We start from the raw sequence: 18,510 nt of genomic DNA, 5'->3' as shown, positions 1-18,510 counted from the left end.
GTCATTCGCCAGGCCAGAGATGGAGCCTGGATTCTCTAAGGTGAAGCCTCTCCCCCTTCCCGTTGTCGCTTTCCAATCATGAGGTAAATACCATTTCTCTGACACAAGCTCCTTGTCATGATGTGAGTACTTCACCACAAGACCAAAAGCAGCAGGACCAACTGACCATGGATTGAAACCTCCAAACCTGTAAACCAAAATGACCTTCTCGTCTTTATAAACTGATAGCCTTACATATGCATTATAACAGAAAGCTGACTACCACAGAATGTATGATAATGCCCAAATTAATTAGGTTTTATAGTGTATATCTTTATCAAAATACCATGTCACATACCACAAATACACATAATTTTTATTTGTGGACTCAAAACAAAGACAACAATTTTGGAAATGAAAATAAAAATCCCACCTGCGGCGTGGGCGGGGGGGGGACACTGGGAGGAGTGGATGGAGGGGAAACTGTGGTCTGATGTAGTACATGAGAGAAGAATAAAATAAACATCCCACCTGCCTTGGCTGGTTCTATGCTTTTTGTTTCTTCTCTTAGCCTCTACTTTATTATCTCCCCCATGAAGTGACTACATTCTCACTCCACCCCGCCCTGTACTGGATGGTATTCCTGAGCAAGGAGGCAAGGTTGCTCAGCCTTCCCATAAAATGCCTGGACATTTTTAACTTGGGCTCTCCTCACCCAGAGGAAGTCAGATGAGCCCTGGGGATGCCTGCTCTATCAACCGCCTCTCATTAAGATGTTCACTAGACAGTGACCACATTCCCCTGCATTTACATTTTTGCAAGGCCAGGCTGGGTCTGAAATAGCCATAAAATGGTACTAGACACCTTGAGCTGTTTCTTGCACCATGCCAGCTTCTAGTTTAGTTTTTTTTCCTTCCACTCAACAGACAACCATGTAAATGAGAAGGTGCTGGCCTGCCACATGATGTATTACTGTTTTTGAAGGACCTCTGAATTCTATTTGGATATTTTTTCAATAGCATGCATGCTATGTCCAGTCCTCTGCCTCTTGAAAGCAGGAGTCTTTGCTCTACTAACAAAGACATATTATTTACTGCTCTGGAGGTAGCAGAGGATTGATCTATCCAGCCAGGTACATACCACTTGCCCACCAGCTGTTGGAATCACAATCACTTGCTTAGAAAATCCATCAGAATTAAAGCAAAATCTCAAAATTAATTTTATGCTTTTCATCTGCAACCTGGCTGCATAGACTCTTTGAAGTACAAAAAAAAAAAAAAAAAAAAAAAAAAAAAAAAAAAAAAAAGGGCCTCTTTTGCTTAACCAGTCCTTTGAACCTCCATTCAGTAACAGCAGCTATGAAAGCAATTGCCTCGGGAGTTATTCCAGGGACAACAGTCGGCATTTGACCTCATGATATAGAGGTGAGCTTGACAGGGTCTGACTTCTGCTAGCAGCAGGGTGGCTCACAGGGTGACTTAGAACTCTTGAATCCTCATGGCTCTCCCAGCTCTGAAGATGCAAACCACCTAGAAATGGAAAATGGCGCCTCATGGCCCTACTGAATACTGGTGAGAGTCTGGTCCAGTGCCCAGTCCTGTGAAGAGGCAGACAGTTTGCCAGACAGTCCCTGGAGCTTAGATGTTCCTCCCTGGAAGGGTGGATTGACTCCATCTTCTGGTCCTTGAGTATCACAGGAGGGTGTCTCCTCTCTTTTGTTTCTATACTTGGCTCCATTCTGTGATAGCCAGCTTTTGCTCAGAATTTTTGAGATGCTTAGTTATCTTTTCCCATTGAAAATAGATTCTTTTCATACTCATAGTCTGATTATGGCCCCCTCCCCGAACTCTTCCCAGATTCTTCCCACCCACCCAAATCCACATCTTTTCTTGCTCGCTCTCTCTCTCTCCTTAGGAAAAAAATAGGCATCTAAAAGTAAGAAAATAAGATAAAAACAAACAAACAGAAAAACAAAAAAAACAAAGAAAAAGCACACGAAACACATATAGTTGCAAAGACACACAAATGGCACACAGAGAAATTCCCTAAAAACACAAAATCGAAACCCTAATATGTAGAAATGCTTACTGACCGGAAAGCAAACAGCCAAGGACATACACTCACCAGTCACCTGTCAGGACTCTGACCTCCACAGTGTCCCTGCACCATGACACTAAATTGTGTTCCCAGGGCTAGGCTCGGGGCTCTAACCACACAACACTCTGAAGGAATCCGAAAAGTATCACCCCAACATAGGCCTCAATGACATAAGTATTTTCCTGTTGAAAGAATTAAGCAGTAGTACATAGCAAAAGATCTCTTTGAGCCTTATCACCCACTTTCTACCTAAAACAGCATGTAAACTCCTCTCTTCTTCTCAGCTCAGAGTCGGAACCCGAAGAATCAAGGAGCATACATTACTCTGTTAGCGTACCCCATAGATTTACCCTGCCATGGGTCCCCACCTCCAGAAGCCTAAACCTGCTTGTCATTTCCCTACATTTTATTGTTTCCGGGTGCTATATAAATCAGGGTAATGTTTTGAGTTACAGAGCTTTCTCTCTCATAACTCACACTCTGTGACTTAATGAGCTCTCCTGTGTTTTTCTTGTTAATCTGTCTTTTGTTACAGGGGTCGGTACCGATTACAGACTTATGAGGGATGAGGAGAAACTGGATTTCCTCCTTAATACTTCAGTGGTTGCCCTCACTTTCCATCTCTTGTTCCCAACATCTCTGTTCTTTGTGTTAGTATGCTTTCTCTTCCTTCCCGTTCTCCTCCCTGCTCCCTCTTTTCCTGTTCCTCTTCCTGTATCTCCTTCTTAGCCTCGTTGTCCTCCTCCTCCTAAATCTCCACACTTCCATCTAACTCCGTTTCACTCTGATGGCCCAGTCACATAAACCTGACACAGCCAACAGCCAGGACAAGGGCGGGGCCCTGGAGTCTGCTCTAGTGTCGGGGGTCATTTGTCTGTCTCCCATGCGGTTTAACTCTGCTCTGTCTCATGCTCCCCACTGCCCCAGTAAATTCAAAGCTCTTCAAGGCCAGAAGCTGTGCCTTCTTTTTACTCTGATGCTCTCCACATTGCTCAATGCTCTGCACACAGTGGGTGCCCCAGATGTTCCCCATACTGAGCAATGCTCTGCACACAGTGGGTGCCCCAGATGCTCCCCATCCTACTCAATGCTCTGCACACAGTGGGCATCCCAGAGTTGTCACTAACAGATGGGTGTCACGAAAGCTTTCACAGCCTCATGAACCAATGAACCACAGAGTGGTGTCATCACACCCAATGTTCCTCTTAACCTCCAAAGTCTGGGCAGAAAGCCAAAAGCCACCCAAGATGTCATGATGATCTTATAATGACACACTATTTGTTTACAAGTCTCTTTAGGAGAAAGTCAGTCTGTAGCCTTGGAAGTCTACTAGACGTGTTGTATATTGGCCCTCCTATGGTGGACTGAGAGTGAGAAAACTCTCTAGAGGAAAGGAACCGTAGGGGGAATGGGTCCTGCATTATGTGATCCTTGGTGACAGTCACCAACAGTAGACAGGGAAACCTCTCTCTCCCCTACTCCTGGAAGCTGTCTTTGATTTCCTTGGCCAGTGATGACTTTCTATCTTTAAAGAGCTCTTGTAGTATCCATTGCCTAGAGCATAGAAATTGATCTTTAGTATTTACCGTCATGACTAAACAATGGAGGTCAGTGATGATGACGGCATGACAGCAAAGCAGCTTCATGTCACTTATCTCCCGAGGAAGTTCAAAAGCACCTTTCCCTCTTGGTCTTCACCTAAGAGGAGATAATGATTAAAAGCAATGGCTCCCACTCCTGGTCAATAGTGGGCTTCCCTTCTAGTCTCTGATGCTGAGTTTCTTCCTCTTTCAGCCATGGGTGTTAAGTAGATTAAAAACGTGAGCAGGATCATCCATCAAATGATGATGAAAAGTTATGCAGATCTGATACGTTTCCATGGAAATTACAGTGGGGGGGCGGTCATCAAATGAAAACTTAGAATTCTGATTTTTTCTTAGGTTTTGGTTGCTGACAGAGAGCCAGGTTTTCAGACAAGCTGAACAATCTCGCAATCTTTCATCTGAAACTATACTGTTGATCCAAAATAACAATCCCAGTGGTTTTAGTCACTGTTCTATTGCTGTGAAGAGACACTGTGGCTTATGCAACTCTTATAAAAGAAAACATTTAATTGGGGTCTTGCTCACAGCTTCAGAAGCGTAGTCCATTATCATCATGGTGGGAAACATGGGGGCAGACATGGCAGATGTGGTGCTGGGGAGTAGCTGAGAGCTACATCCTGATCTGCAGGCAGGAAGAGAGGACCTGGGCCTGGAGTGGTGGACTTTTGAAACTTCAAAGTGACACACGTCTTGCAACAGGATTATACCCACTCCAACAAGGCCACACCTCCTAATCCTTCTAATCCTTCTCAAATAGTACCACTCCCCGGTGATTAAGCATTCAAATAATATGAGCCTATGGGGGCCATTCTTAGTCAAACCACAATACCAGCCAAGCATGGTGACTCCTACCTGTAATCCCAACACTTAGAAGGGCTGAAACAGGAGAGTTTCTGTGAGTTTGAATAGTGGTCATGAGGACAGAGTGAAACTTTGTCTCAAAATATAATATATAAAATAAAAAACTATAGTAAAAATTCTGTATTTTATTTTTTACAAACTTATATTGATTTCTGTCACTGTTATCTAATATATAGGCCAATGTATAGACAGAGTTGTTGGCCCTTTATGACATACAGTCTTCTGAATACCCAGATTCAAAGCTCATAGATTCCAGGAGAGGAAGTAGGGAACAAGTTACCTGGGCTCTCAGAGTCTCCATTTCTTATATAAGTGGTAAATTATTATTAGTCCAGGGTGATTATGGCATTTATGATAGAAATAATAAGACATATTTAGGGTCACTGAAATGACTCAGTGGATAAGATGCTTGTTGCCAAGACTAGGAGTTTGACTCCCAGAGCCCACACGGTAGAACATGGGAACTATCTCCAACAAAGAGGCTTCTGACTCCTACAGACAGACAGACAGACACACATACAGAGAAAGAGCAGGTGGTGAGAAGGGGGTGGGAGACACAGACATGGAAAGATACATAATAAGTAAAAAAATAAAATGTATGTTTTAATGAACTTAGTGTACCATTGTACACTGTAGGTGATTAATACATGTCCACTGGGCCTTAAAAAGGAAACATAAATATATATCATTACACCTTGTTGACCAACACATATATTTCTGCTTCGGTTCATAGCCAAATTCATCAATGTCCTCACCAAGCTTCGAGCAGCGAAGTCCTTTAGCATTCGGTTGTAATCCCTGACTCCAAATAAACTTCAAGACAAATATTAGTTTCCTCCTTCTGCTGTAATAAATCACCAATGCTTATTGAAACCACACAGGCCTATCAGCTCGCTGTTTCTCTGGGTGAGACATCCCATGCCCGCCTAGCTGAATTCTCTGCTCAAGGTCTCCCTTATTTGAAGTAAGTGTCCACTGCAGCCATCCTTCACAGTCTGAGTTCACAGTCCTCTTCTGAGCTTGCTGGTTGCTGGTAGAGTTTATATGATTTTCCACATGGACCCTGCCCTCCCCTGTCACACACACACATTATCAGCCAGAAATGATGTATCTTATGCTTGCAATCTTTTTGACTTCTGCACTGAGCTAAGATGATCTCTGTTTTCAAGGGCACATGTGACAACACTGGGTTCAATCAGATCATACAGGTCAATTTCCACTGTAAGTAACTAGGACTTCTGCAGAGATATTTCTACCAGGTATTTATAGTGTATTTAGGAGTATGACATTGGAGGGTGAAGGTCAGGTGAAGGTCATGAAAGCCAAAATTCTATGGAGCTCATTAGCGAGGTAGAAAGCTTCTTTACCTGCTATAAATAGGGATCTAAAAACTGTCTGAAATAATTACTTCACCTAAATGTGCAGGGACAGAACCACAACCACATTCCATCTTCTGATATACCTGGGGTTACATGCCAGACATGTTACTTACTGTCCTACTTAGCTTTAACTGCCAATTTGACATAGCCTAGAGTCCTCTGAGAGAGACTATAGATCAGGTTGCCCATGGGCACATCTGCATGGGATTGACTTGGTCTTTAATTGATGTAGGAGGGCCCAGCCCTGCTGTGGGCATTACTATCCCTAGGCAGGTGGGCCTGAACTGTATAAAAAAGCTAACTGCATACAAGCTAACAAGCCAGCTAGAAAGCTGCATTCCTCCATGGTTTCTGCTGTGCTTCCTTGGCTGTGAGTGAGTTCCTTGGGTGGAGGTCATGCTGTGTGGGTTATCAAGCAAGCCTGCCTTCAAGATTCTGTTCAAGTTTCTACCATGACTTCCCTTAATGATGGACCGTCAACCTATAAACTGAAATAAACTCTCTCCTCTCTTAAGTTGTTTTTGGTCATGGTATTTGTCATGGTATTTGGTCATGGTATTTGTTACAGCAACAGAATGCAACTGGAACACCTAGTATCCCCAAGTGTTTACCCTTCAAGCAGGTCATCACCCTCAATATCAAATGCTCACTTTCTCACTGGCCGCCTTTTACAATGATTCGATGGTAGTGAAAGTAAAACTCAGAAAATAAAGTACCAGTGTTTTCTAATGTTTGACTGTGGTATTGTTCTACACACACACACACACACACACACACACACACACACACACACACACACACACACACACACATCACACATCACACACTAGAGTTTCCTCTTTGGAGAAACTCACAATGGAAAGAGATTTCAAAGGCACAAGTGATCCCTGGCAGATAGGCTTCCCAAATCTAGGAAAACTCCTGAAGAACCACATGCTCCCTAGAATATGTTTCCAAAATCATGGGGCTGATGAAATTCCACCAGTTCTCTAAGCTTTAAAAAGCAGCATGTCAGACATATGTGGGAATGATGAAAGTCCCCAGCCAGGTGAAAGGTCAAAGTCCTGGGCTACATGAACAATGCCAAAAACCCTTGGACCTTGTGTAAATTATCAGGATGCAACAGAGACATGTGCTGGCAGGTTACAGGGAGGTGAGCACATGTAACTGGGCATGAGATGACATGCTGATCAGGTTTTGTCAACCAGACACACACCTAGACATATCTGAGAAGAGGAAATCTCAACTGAGAAATTGCCTCCATCGAACTGCCCTGTGGGTATGTCTGCAGACAGTTTCTTTATTGCTGCTTGATGGCACTCTGGGTTATGCCATCCCTAAGTAGAATGAAGTTAGCTGAGCAAGCCAGGGCAACGAGCCAGGAAGCAGCATTCCTCCATGGCCTCTTCCTCAGTTCCTGCCCTGAGTTCCTGCTTGGCTTCCGTCCATGACAGACCTGTAAGCCAAAAAACCTTTTCCTCCCCAGGTTGCTTCTCATCATTGCCGGGACCTGTATTGCTTTGGAGTAGAGCTGACAAAGTGAAGGAAAGGATAAATACATGTACGAAAGAGCTGGGATCATGTGGGCCATGGGCTCTGATGGAGATGGACACAGTGTGTTTATTACATACATCTGGACCAAAGTCTAGGGCTTATTGTATACAGCTGAAGGAGGAGCCTGGTTTAGCTGATCTCAGTCGGAGGTCTCTACTGAGGAGACGTCTCAAGTTGTAAACATCTGGGAGGAGGAAGCTGAGGTCCACACTTTCTGCACACACTGCACATTGCCCAGGTGAAGGCTTTGTAACTTCCCTGAGCCTGTCCCAGGAATGGCTTTACCATTCCCATAGGTCTGAGGTTTGGGGGTCCTTGACATGGCTGTGTTCACATCAACCACACACATTCACTCCGGACTTCATGTGCTCCTCACAGGTCATGATGCTTAGAACAGCAACAGAGAGCAAACTAAGATAGAGGAGGGAAAGTATCAGCTTCTGATCCCTGCGAATAACAGAGGGGGGGAACACACTCAGAAATGTTACAGATAGAGTTGTAATGAAACGGAAACGTCCCCAGAAGTGGGGAGCTGCGTTTGCACTGTCATTTTCTCCAGGTAGGTCAAGAAACAAAACTTAAATTGAAAATGTAACCTACTTCAAAGGAAACATCCCCTAAGGTCCCAGCCCTGAATCCTCCACGCCCACTTTGAACAGTGATGTTCCACAATCAAGCTCTGCCGCTCCTTGGGGAAATGATTTGGGGTTATGAATCTGCTTGATTGTAGCTTCCTGGGAAAGTGACTTTGCCTCTGGCTGCTCAGTGTATCCTCAGATGGGTGGAATCTTTCATGCATTGTTTTCTAAACAGTACTTCATTCTGTCATAAACACAAGCATCAGCTAAATCACCAAGAGCACTTGCATTTTGGCTTATCATGTGATCACTCTTGCTTACTTTACAAATATTCCATTGACTCAGTAACCGCTACCTCCAAGGAAAAGCCCCCTTTCCTAGGGCATCGCCTATGCTTCCCTGAGGTATTATATATGAGCTAAATCACCCAGGTTAGAGACTGAGTCACCCCGTGCTAACTAACACTCCATGAGAGAGACAGGCAGTGTGCAAGATGGCTTGGGGTTACAAAAGCATCCCCAGTGATAACTCACAAATCTGTACAGTGTATGTGGCATGGTAGACTAGTTGCTTTATAAACAAGTGGCCAATGACAGCTTGTCAAAAGACAACTTAACACTAGTTGCTAAGCATTCTGGATGGTTCTTCCATGAAGACTGAGCAACCCAGGCTCCATCTGACCTTTCCTCATCCTTACATCCTCAATATTCTTTCCATTCAACTAGTAGATGAAGAAAAAGAAGTGATCCACCATTTCTGAACTGTATGTCAACGCCTGGGGGTGCTCCCACGACCTCACAGAGTGTCACAAGATATTCCACATTTTACAGGAAACCTAGCAATACTGAACATCTTGCCAGACTCTGCAAAATGACTTGGTCAAGGCAGATTTGCTGTTTCACAAATAAATCATGCTACATTAATTTTGATAATGCTATATCATTTTGAATCTGAGTTTTCAACTATTACTGTTATAAAAAGTAAGTGTCACATGAAAATCAGTGTGGACCAGGAAAGGAGATAGTAGTATCCAAGGTGATTCCCTGGTTTAAGGATGTATGCATGCTCAAAGAGGCATATACATCCCATTAGTAAGTCATTATGGTTCCATAAAAATTAAATAAAAATATCATTTGGCTTTTAATTGACAAGTACTTTTTTTTCAGAGTTGGCATTATAATGTTTTTAATTAAAACAGAATTACATTGTTTCCTTCTTTTCCTCCCTCCAGCTCCTCCCAGTTACCCTTCCTTGAACCCCTCCCATACCCCCTACTCTCGAACTGACAGCCTTTTTCTTTGACTATAGTATTTCCCTGTGTGCATACAAATGTATGTAAATGCAGCCTTCTGAGTCTGCTCTTGTTGCCTGTGTGTATATGGCTGCAAAGCTAGCCACACTGCATTGGACAAGCAGTAGAGGGTCTCATCCCTGGGAGAGGCGAATTCTCCTTCCAGCAGTTAGTAGCTGCCTGTAGTTCTCTGTCTAGAAGTCTCTCCCCTTCCATTTTAACATGTACGTTGACTTTGCTATTGTTCTGGTCCTGCTTATGCAGCCATTTCAAAGAAAGACTGCTTCACTGCAGACTTCCTGGTGTTCTGGCGCTTAGAGTCTTTCTGCTCACTCTTCCTTGATGTTCCTTGAGCCGTAGATACAGGAGCTGGAATGTGGATGTATGCCTTAAGGCTGAGCTCCCCATGACCCATTGCTCTCTGCACTGTGTGCCGCTGTGGCTTTCTGTCTCCATTTTCTGTCAAGAGAGGCTGCTTTGGTGAGGGGTGGGAGTTAAACTTGTCTGGAGGTCTAAGGATAAGATTTAGAATGTAGAAAGGAATTGTGCTGGTCTAGCAAAGTGTCGCGAGTAAATTCTTTTCTAAGGTCTGTGACCTCACTAGCCCAGGGAGGCTGGTAGGTTTCCAGTTCCAGACATGATTTCCCTCCTGTTGAGTGAGACCTAAGTCCAATTCTAATGTTCTAGTTTCTTCTTTTTTATGTACTTTTCTTGGTGTTTTAAAGTTAAAATGTAATCACATCACTTCCTCTCTTCCCTTTCCTCCCTTCAGCCTTCAGCCCCTTCCTTGCTCTCTCTCAAATTCGTGCCCTTTTTTCTTTAATTATATATACAATACATATAATTATATATAAATATATGTTCTTAAATGTATAAATACAACCTTCTCAGTCTGGATAATGGCACTTGTGTGTGCATGATTTCAGGGCTGACCACTTGGTATTGAATAAATCATTTGTGGGCTTTTCTCTGAGGAAGACTGTTTCTTCCGCTCTCAGCTTTCCTTAGTGGACTACAGATATTTGTCTAGGGTTTTGGTCCCATGTGATTTCCCCTTCCATGTGTTAGCATGTCTGTTAGTGTTATCTTTTTAAAAGCCTTGTCTAGGCAAACATGGTGACGAGACTTCATGAGTGTGGCTTCTTGGACATTTCAAGGAGACACAATCTCATAGCAAAACCTATCCATGTCCTTTTTTGTTTTTTGGGGATTTTTTTTTTTAAAGCATCAAGCTATTAAGGCAATAATACTTATATTCTTTAGACCTAACTAGTTAACAACTTAAATTGTCCAGTATCTCACTGAATGAGAAATACTAGGAAAACTACTGAGTCTTTGGAACACTATAAACTGAGGATAGATGATGTGCCAAGGAATGTTTAGCGCCAGTCCCAGAAGCAGCAATCATCACGTTCATCCACAGTCCACGGCCTGGGATTTACCCAGATAGCCATATCTGGCAGCAAGGGAAGCTGGGAAATGTAGTCTAACTGTGACTAGAAGAAAAAAGAATGAAATTTGATTCAAAATTAGCCATCGCTACTAGAAATGGAAAGCAAGGGCACAAAACTGCCTGTGTCCCCAGTCTGCTTTGCACTGACGATGGATAGGGGCTACCTTCTCCACCTCAGCCCATCTTCACCACCCTTCCTGTCTGCAGCCCAAAGGGACCACAAATGCTTCAACACATGGTTTCATTTTTCTTCTTATAACTTCATGAGCTTGACTAAACAAGGAATGCACCCCCTCTGTTCCGATTCAGAACTAAACATCATAAGCGCTGGACTATCTTGTCATCCCAGGTACTGTATAACAGAAGTCAGACCCAAGTCCACGCTTTACACAATCTCACATCTGTTTCTACTACGCCAAGGCCCAAGGCCAAAGGGACTCATTGGAGGGATGTGTGGATTGTCTTAAATGATTGACAGGTGATCTCTCAGGTAGGGATCTAGACATGGAATAGAAAAGGTGATTGTATCCCGAAACTGGCAGTACTCAGGACATAAGGAACCATCATCTGGGGTGTAATATTGAGCACTTACTATACCAAGCAGGGGCAAAAAGCACCTGACTTTCCTGTCTGAAGCCTAGTCACTTACACAGGACTTGTACATATATGTCTCTCAACTGCAGGAACGTGCCAGGAGAAATAACTGATTCTATCAAGCAGATGATCTTATCCACTAGCCCAATTGCCTTGCAATTTAGCAGATTTGTTATGACTCTTTCTCTAATACAGTCAAATTATGGTGTTTGTATGCCTCTCTAGGCATGTACACCTCCTTAAACCTGGGAGTTATTCCCATTCCATGCTGATTTTCATGATACTTACCTTTTAATCCCCCTAGTCTTTCCAGGATGAGGAGCAGGCTTGGTGGGTAAATGCTTGCTCCACAAGCAAAAGGACCTGAGTTTTAATCTTCAGCATCCACATATAAAAAGCTAGGCATGGGGCATGCACCTGAAATCTTAGAGCTGTGAGGCAGAGACAAGAAGATTCCAAGGGCTCACGGTCCAGCCAGCCAAGCCAGTCAGTGAACTCGAGGCTCAATCAGAGATCTCATCTCAAAAAATAAGGTAGGGAGCCATACAGAAAGACACCTAGTGTCAACTTCTGACCTCCACATGCATACACACAGGTATGCACGTCTGCATACACATGTGTAATTCAATTAAATCGCTACTAATCCACAGAAATAGCTTAATGATTATAGGAATTTATTGGGAGGTTAATTCATGATATAGGAAACTCACAATATACAGAAAATTGGGATTGAGGCATGATCCAGCTCTGTTCTCCAGAGAGCTCTGCCCTGATCCACACCAGCATCCAAGACCACAAGGTAGCAAAGAGAGTGAGCATGTATGTCATCCCAGGTCTTAAGGGGTCCCTGTCTGGGCCACGGGGGCGGATACCTAACAGTTACCTGCTGCCTCACTAGGGGTGGTGCTTCAAGGTAAGGCACAGACAACCACCCCTACACATGTTGCTATACATGCATAACACACACACACACACACACACACACACACACACACACACACACACACACACCATTCTCTTCTCTAAACTCATAACTCTTAGTGGAAATGATAGAGGCTGAACAAAAGCAGGAGAAAGCCATTCTGGGTTTTGGGACTCACTAGTGATAACCCACAATCTGAACAATCCTCATGTAATATGTATAACCTTTGTCTAGTAGAGGGAGCATCTCTGTCTCTGAAATCCTCTTCTGCTCCAGTAAATAGGTGGTAGCAAGCTGGGAGCATTGAACCCAAAGAAGTTGCAATCGAGAGTTTGCCGGCCCTGAATGGTGGGCATGCGGTGAAGGAAAACTGAACTATTGAAGATAGTTGAAAAAGAATTCTCTTGCATGGCCAATTTTTATGTTATTGTATTTTCTGTTTACGTTTATTTTCTTCTGCAACTTCAAATGAAAGTTGTTAGAGGCAGAGATTGCATCACTGGGTGCCGGTCAGAGGCCAATTGACTTTCTGATACGTTCCTGTATTTCAGCAGTCAGCTAAAATATGCCCATCTGGGGGCATGTGCAGGAGATGGTTTGAGACCAGACTCTGGGAAGAAGTCTGAGCTCCCCTGTGTTCATCAATGATTTATTGCTGCTGGAAGCAGAACTAGCTTTCCTGCAAAGCTATACTTACAGCCAGACCAATTGAGTCTGACAGAGCAGAAGCTAAAATTATTGATAAGAACAGTAAGGACCACATTTGAGAAGTTTATTCTTTTGGTGTGATTTCTAGGAGGGCATGCAAGTGCCTTCCTTGGAGTGTTTCCACCCTGGAGCTCTCTGTAGTATAAACTGGGAGCATCTGAGGCAGCTGTGAGGAGTGGAGTCAACTGAAGAGATATTTCATATACATTTTCATTCTGTAAGGTATGATCACACGAATGCAATATGCTTTCCTAGTAACTATTCCACTCATAAAGATATCCCAGAGATGCACGAGACTTGCTGAGTCCTTTGTTTCTAAATGTAGGGGAAAATGTCTTAATTTGTCTCCTTGGGAAGTGATGGTAATAAACTACACTGCTAGGTTTCCAGTGGCTAAACAGTGATTCCTGCTGTGTTAACTTCATCTAGTTTCACCCTAACATACACCCTTCAGTCACCCCCCCCAGTACCTGCACAATGATGTGCTAACACTGCCATTGAAAATATACTACTACTACTGATGATGATGATGAGGGTGATGATGATGATGAGGATGATGATGATGATAATGATGGTGATGATTATGATGATAATGATGGATAACAACAACAGTACCATATTGTGCAAGGCTTAGGCACCAATATTCTCACGTAGCTATAAGTTCAAGACCAGTTTCCCAACAGGGATGCTGTCTGGTGAGATCTCTCTCTTATTTGTATTCTTGCATGGCTGTTTCTCTGTGTACACTTTCTAAATGCATCTTTCTCTTTCAGTAAGAACACTGCTCCTTTCAGATGATAGTCCTGCCCCTAAGATCTCATTTAACCTTAATTATCTCCTTCAAAGTCTTACCTTCCAAGCTATAAAATGTGGAAAAGTCTTTGATGGGTATATATTAGAGTGGTGGTTCTCAACCTGTGGGTCACACCCCTTTGGGGGTCACATATGAGATATCCTGCATATCATATATTTACATTATAATTCCTAACAGCAGCAAAATTACAGTTATGAAGTAGCAATAAAATAATTTTATGGTTGGGGGTCACCACAACATGAGGAACTGTATTAAAGGGTCATAGCATTGAGAAGATTGAAAATCACTGTTTTAGAGCATTAGACCAAAAAACCCTAAATCATTCAGTCAATAAATAAGCAGAATAGATAGAGATAGCTCTCAAAAAAAAAAAGGAACACAAATGGCAAGTAGATGTTTGAAAAGAAAATGTTCCACATCCTTAGTCATCGGGGGAACATAAATTAAAACTACTTCAAAATTCTCTCTTCTCAGTTAGGATGAAGAAAAAAGTAGTAAGTGCTGGTGAGGGTGTGGGGAAAGAGGGGCATGGCCCGTGCAAACGAAAACTGATGCAGTCAGTGTAGAAGGCAGTATGGAGGGCCTTTAGAAAAGCAAGATTAGGAGTAACGTAAGACCCAGCTATGCGACGCCTAGGAATAAACCCGGAGGACTCTAAGTCAGTATACCACGGAGATGCATTCATGTCCATGTTTGTTGCAGGGCTGTTCTCAATAGCTAGGAAATGGAACTAGCGCAGGTGCCCATGACCAGAGGGTGGATTCAGAAAATGTGATACATATACACAATGGACTCTTACTCAGCCTTAGAGAAACCCTGACATTTGCAGGAAAGTGGATGCAATTGGAGCTAATTATTCATCTAAGTCAGATTCATAAAGACCATCACTGTGTGAGAAAAATCTAGATTTAAATTTGTGAATATGGAGAAGTTAAGAAAGGGGATCCTGAGAGGACAGGGAAAGGTTTAAAGATCTTAGGGGGAGAGAAAGAGAAAGCAATGATGTTCAAGTGGCATGCAAGTTGAAGAAAGGACTTTGTGGTGGGGAGTAGGGAGAGGACCAGCGAAAGGGGAACAGGGCAGATAGATGGGTGGGAGAGGGTAAGAACAAAGGATAATTTATGTGGATAACAATGTCATAGTCAAGCCTGTTACTCTGTACGCTAATGCTAAACTTAACTTAGAACAGGGAATAGGCCGAGTCTCTAAAGATAGCAACACGGGGTCAAGGTCAAGTTCAACCTTATAAACAAGGGTGGGGTGCACACTTCAGTGCACAACACTCTGTAGTCCACACTTTTTTGAGAAGTACCATTTATTACACACCAAGTGAGGGACAGAGCAGTTTATATGCATTGAATCATTTAATGTTATCAACACTACAAGGGGTGGGTGGAGAAAAAAACCACAAGTAGGTACAGGAAGCAGTGGTGATGGGGCGGGGTGGTAAACCTGAGCTGTGTGCCTCCTCCACACCAGACCCTTCTTAACTAGAAGCAGCCTCACTCTGATGACAACAGAATGCTCTCATTTACTGGCTGTTCCCCAGTCAGGTGGCAATTCTTCCTCGGGAACTTGGTGTGCATTACTAGCAATCAGTCTACCCCTTCAGCAAAGTCCTCACTTTAAACTGTAGGAAAGAAAATTCCTCACGCTGTCAGAGATCAGCTTTCACTTGGGAAGAGATGGCCTCGGGCCCGGTGTGAGAGCTCTGTCTGTCTGGTCACACTTCATGCAATGGCCTGCTTGTTGAGGGTGAGTGCTTTTGGAGAGCATCTCACTGACAGCTACTGCAATTAACTCTAATCCTCCTAGTGACCCCACTGGTCAGCATCACTGCTCTGACATTTCTTCTAACATAAGGGAACGGACTTCGAAACATCACGTCACTCCCCCAAATGCCACACGGCTCCCAAGAATTTCGAAGCCCTATTAAAGGACTAAACGGTCTCCAAACTGCCACCTTTCCGCCATGCTGTCTGCCTTAAAACCCATTATTCAAGCCTCTGTGAGACTGAAAAATCCATAGTGATCACAGTACAAATCATGGCTGGGATGTGAGAGTAGAAAGATGCCAGAGAAATGAAGACGCCTCTTACCTTCTTTATCGGGTGACAAGATGGATTTATAGATAGATGTCACATGGAAGGAGTAGATAGGAAGCCTGCCAGCACAGCGTGGTACATGAATCCTGCCACCACGGCCGTGCATGCTTGTCTGTGAGCCTGTTCCCACGTGTACATGTGCTTCTCCTCCCCCCTAAACAGATACTGAACTTGTGCTTTTTGTGTTTGCACGGCAAGGCCAATGTCCTGATAAGGCCTTTTACAAATGAAGGCATGGGGGCACTTCGTTGACTTTTCTGCATTTCAGACCAGAATATCTGGGCTCAACCAGGTGACCCCAGTTTCAGTTTAGTGGTCCCAGTGATTCAGTTTTCCTCTGTGGTAGCATCAGGGGCCTGCCTGATTCCGTTTATGTAGAAAGTGTGGTCCTGTAAGAGTGACAGAGACCGGCTGAGCACAGTACTGTCCCTGTGTGTTGGGCATTGTGCACGGTTTGGCTTGCTCCAGGAAGTCACAGCAAGCAGAACAACAAGTTAACAGCAAAGAAAGGCCAGTGCTTTCTGGCATATGTATGAACTTGGCTTTGGGGCCAGGGCAACACAATTCTGCTTAATAGTGGCTCATGGATGGTTAGCATTTTCATTAGAATCTACAAATGAGTATGAACATCAAATACTGGTTATACCTGGTGCCTACGTACCCACAGAGCAATTGTGAATGTTAAAATCTCTTTATTATTTATTATAACAGGTTATTAAAAAAAAAGAAAAAAAAAGGAGACCATGAAGTTCAGGGGGAGACATATGAGGACCACTAGGGGGAGTTTGAAGGATGTAATGATGGATGGAGGTCAAAAATGTAACACATTTGCATTTTGTTATATAAATGTATAAAATTGTATAAATGTATGAAAATTTCAAAGAATATATAAAATATTATTTAAAAGAAAATGCCATATTAAGTCCATGTGCTTTGTGTACTAACTTAAAATATTAAGTAAAATAAGCTGAAATTAAAAAAAAAATCCCTTTAGGCCACCTACAAATGTTCTGTTATTTGTAAAAGCACACAAAACTTAAAGATGCACTTTTCAGAATGTATTTTAAAGATGTATTTATTTTTATTTTATATAATGTAGATGAAATTCTAAACAATCTTATTAAATAAGAAACACAGAACTAAATGCAGAGTTAAAAGCCCAAGAGATCAGAGCACTAGCGAATACCCTCTAGTTTACCAGTCACTGCTGCCGTCCTTCCCCTGAGAGAGAGACCTTCTCCTGTGTGACCTGTCTTTTTATTGCCTTTCTGTTCTACTTTCTCATTGGCTCTAAACCCAGCCACATGATTTCCTTGTCACTGCCTGTCTATACAGACCTTCAGGTCTCTATGGTTCATACTGGGATTAAAGGTTCAGTGACTGCTTGGCTGTGTCCTTGAACACACAGACTTTGCCTGCCATGTGATTGGGATTAAGGGCATGTGCCACCAATGCCAGACTTCTGCTTAATGGCTTGCTTTTAGCTCTGATCCCCAGGCAACTTTATTTATTAACATACAAATAAAATCACATTTCAGCACAAATAAAATATCACCATAATATGTATTTATTTTCGTTTTATATGTTTTGAATTTTGCCTGTATCATACATGTGTCTGGTGACTGCAGAGCTGGAAGAGAACATCAGATCCCCGAAACTTGAGTTACAAATGGTAACTTGCAAGCTACATGTGGGTGCTGGGAACTGAACCTGGGTCCTCTGGACGAGCAGCCAGTGCTCATAACCACGGAGCCATCTCTCCAGCCCTTAGAGTTACTGTTTCGTCCTGAGAAAATGAGTGGTTCCTCACAATGTGGTGGAGGCTCACTGCTCAAATTTACCTCTTCCTCCACCACTTTCTGCACAGACTATGGATTTCTTTTTCATCCACCCTTTGTGGTGCCGTGGGTATTAAATGATCCAATGCCTACAAGACACTTTGCGCTGCTTTTGGTGTGTAATAAATGGTAATTCTCAAAGAGCATTGGTTACAGAGAATGTGTAATGCCTAATTATGTGACGAAGCTCCCTCATGTCACTGTCCTGACAGACAAGACCTTTTCCCTCCCTGTAAAATAAGTTTTAAAGTTAGCATACAAAGTGATGGACTTCGTTATGGTGTTTTCATACACATGTCGTAATCCTTCGTTCTTCTTCAACCCCTCCCCCCACTGCCCTTGCCTGTCTTCTCTGCTTCCCTCCTGTGGGTCACACACACATGTTCGCATGCCCTTGCGTGTATGCGCACACGAATGTCACTTAGCCTTTTCATGTCACCTGAATTTCATTCCTCTCTCTCTCCTTCCACCTGAGATCTTTAAAAATCTCTTTATTTCCTCTCATGATCACCTTTCTATTATCATGATCCCTCCAAGTATGAAGACCTGAACTCAGATCCCAGCTCTGGGATCACAGATGTGTACAGCTGTGCTTAGAATGTGGATGCTGGGAGGCAGGAACAGAAGAATCCCTGTGGCTTGCTGGTCAACTGATGTAACTGAATCAGTCAGTTCTCTCTCAGGGAGAGAGCCTGACTCCAAATAAATAAATAAATAATAAGGTGGTGAGAGA

Source organism: Peromyscus californicus, unplaced genomic scaffold (assembly GCF_007827085.1).
Source record: "Peromyscus californicus insignis strain IS unplaced genomic scaffold, ASM782708v3 Scaffold_12__1_contigs__length_115047231, whole genome shotgun sequence".
NCBI lineage: Eukaryota > Metazoa > Chordata > Mammalia > Rodentia > Cricetidae > Peromyscus > Peromyscus californicus.
The sequence above is the reverse complement of the archived record's forward strand: the minus strand, read 5'-3'. Positions refer to the sequence as shown.